Genomic DNA, 2,504 nt, shown 5'->3' with positions numbered 1-2,504 from the left:
TTATCCATTTTAGACAAAGAGACATTAAGTCTGTGAGTAATTGACAGGACAGAGGAAATGTGTGTTTGGGAGCTTCAATAAGTAATGAATTTTAAACAGAATTTGGGCTAAGGTAGCAAATTAGTAAAAAGTAACAAGGTTTGTTTATATGGACTTCTTGGCTCTAGATTCCCCTCTCTCTGATGATAAACCATAAGAGAGTCTTAAATACAGAGAACAAACTAAGGGTTAATGGAGGGTGTGGGAGGGGGAGGGGGAAATGGGTATTGGGCACTGAGGAGGGCACTTGTTGGGATGAGCACTGAGTGTTAGATGTAAGTGATGAATCATGGGAATCTACTCCCAAAGCTAAGAGCTCACTGTATACACTGTTAGCTACCTTGAAAATAAATTACATTTTTAAAAAAAGGTCTCTACTTCCTGGTGTCAGGAGGGGACCTGTCACCTGAGAGGTTTATGTCCTGCTTTCAAAGAGAAAAAGGAGGTTCTGAGTGTCGTTCTTGTATAGGCTATTTTTTAAGTACCCTTAATTCAGGGGCACCTGGGGTGGCTCAGTCGGTTAAGCATCCAACTTCAGCTCAGGTCACGGTCTCACAGTTTGTGAGTTCAAGCCCCGTGTGAGGCTCTGTGCTGACAGCTCAGAGCCTGGAGCCTACTTCAGATTCTGTGTCTCCGTCGCTCTCTCTGCCCCTCCCCCGCTCATGCTCGCTCGCTCTCTCGCTCTCTCTCTCTCTCTCTCAAAAATAGACATTAAAAAAGTTATTTAAAAAGTAGCCTTAATTCAAAGTAATCAATATGTCATGTAGCACATTTGGGGACAGCCTGCCCAGGGCCCCTACAGGTGCTCCTACTTTGAAGTGCCACATGTCATATCTCTGGAATGCATCTGTTTCCATCTGTGCCTACTCACCCACATCTGAACAATGCTTTTGATACTTTCCTGCTGGTCATGTTTTAAGGAATGTTCAGAATAATAGCCATGTTTTAAGGAATGTTCACATGGTAACTATGCAAAAAAAATTGTATTATCTCATTTAAACTAAAAAATGTTTAATCTTTTTTTTTTCCAAATCAATACAGCTTTATTGCATCTTTAAAATATCAGAAGTATCATCCGGCATCTTGCTGTTTCTGTAGCTGGACAATGTAGATCTTATTCAACAGCTTGCTGAACTGTTCCTTTTTCAGAAACATAGATACCATCCAAAAACTTCCTGATGTCCTTGTTTTTAACTGTCGTGGCTTGCGGAATCAAAGCAGCTGAGTTTGATACAAGTTCAATGTCATTTCCTTCAAGGATTAACTCATCTTTCTGGGCTTGAGATATAGAACAAGCAACACCTGACCTCATCCAAACACTGCGTATGTATTTCTCACCCAAGAAATTTCGGATTTCAACAAGAGAACCATTTTCCTGAATAACAACGTTGATGAGGAAGTGAGCGTACACAGACCTCATTTTGTAACGGAAGCCCAGTGTAACATCCTTGATCATGTTCTGTACATGACTTCAGATAGTACGGACAGTAGCCAGTTCCTTCCAATTTCCCCACCACTTGTCAACTTGGAGCCTCTTCTTTTTCTTTCCAAGAAGACTGAGTTCTACATTGATGTGATTGAAGTCCCTTCGCAGGGTTCCTCTGGGTCCCTTCACAATAACAGTACGTCCCTTGAGAGTGATGTCGACATTTTCCTGAATGTCGACAGTTTGATTGCTGAGAATGGTCTTCATTCTCACAGTAAATGCGGCAAAGAGAGCAAAAATGTTTATTCTTTATTTATTTTTGAGACACAGAGAGAGAGACAACGTGAATTGGGGTGGGGTATAGAGAGACTGAGACACAGAAGCAGGCTCCAGGCTCTGAGCTGTCAGCACAGAGACCAATTTGGGGCTTGAACTCATGAACAGTGAGATCATGACCTGAGCCAAAGTCTGATTAACTGACTGAGCCACCCAAGTGCCCCTGTATTACCTCATTTGATCTTCAAAACAACTCTATGAATTATAGGTATAATTATTATTCCCTTTTACAAATGAGGATACTGGGGCACCTAAAAACTAAGTAATTTTCCCAAGCACACACAACTAGGAAGTGGTCGATTTACAATTTTTGTGAACACCTTGCATACTTGCTTTAGATCCTTTGAAGAAATTTAAGAAATTTTTAAAGCTCTCCTCTATCACATTTTCTCCCTCTTTTGCTTCCTCCTTCTCTTTCTAGAAGTAACCCGAGATTCGTGTATATGTTCCTGTGTATGCTTTTATAAATATGTATTTATTCACAAACAATATAGTATTATCTCTGCAGGAAATAGTGTCAACTCTTTTCAAATTTGCACTTTCACTTTGCATGTGTCCATACTGATATCAATAAGTTATTGAATAAATATATAAATGGGGGAGAAGGGACAAACCTCCCATGCAAAAGATTTTGAAATTAATTATGTAGATATTCTATCCTAAAGGAGGGAGAGCATAATCCCCACTCCTTGAATGTGGGCTT

The 2,504-nt window shown here is 40.2% G+C and overlaps 1 pseudogene; it reads right to left on the bottom strand.

The window, feature by feature from the left end:
* Nucleotides 1-1,151: 1,151 nt before the first annotated feature.
* On the bottom strand, nt 1,152-1,738 carry LOC115283690 (annotated as a pseudogene).
* Nucleotides 1,739-2,504: the final 766 nt, after the last annotated feature.

The sequence above is a fragment of the Suricata suricatta genome, chromosome X, assembly GCF_006229205.1.
Source record: "Suricata suricatta isolate VVHF042 chromosome X, meerkat_22Aug2017_6uvM2_HiC, whole genome shotgun sequence".
In the NCBI taxonomy this organism is placed as follows: Eukaryota; Metazoa; Chordata; class Mammalia; order Carnivora; family Herpestidae; genus Suricata; species Suricata suricatta.
The sequence above is the reverse complement of the archived record's forward strand: the minus strand, read 5'-3'. Positions and strand labels throughout refer to the sequence as shown.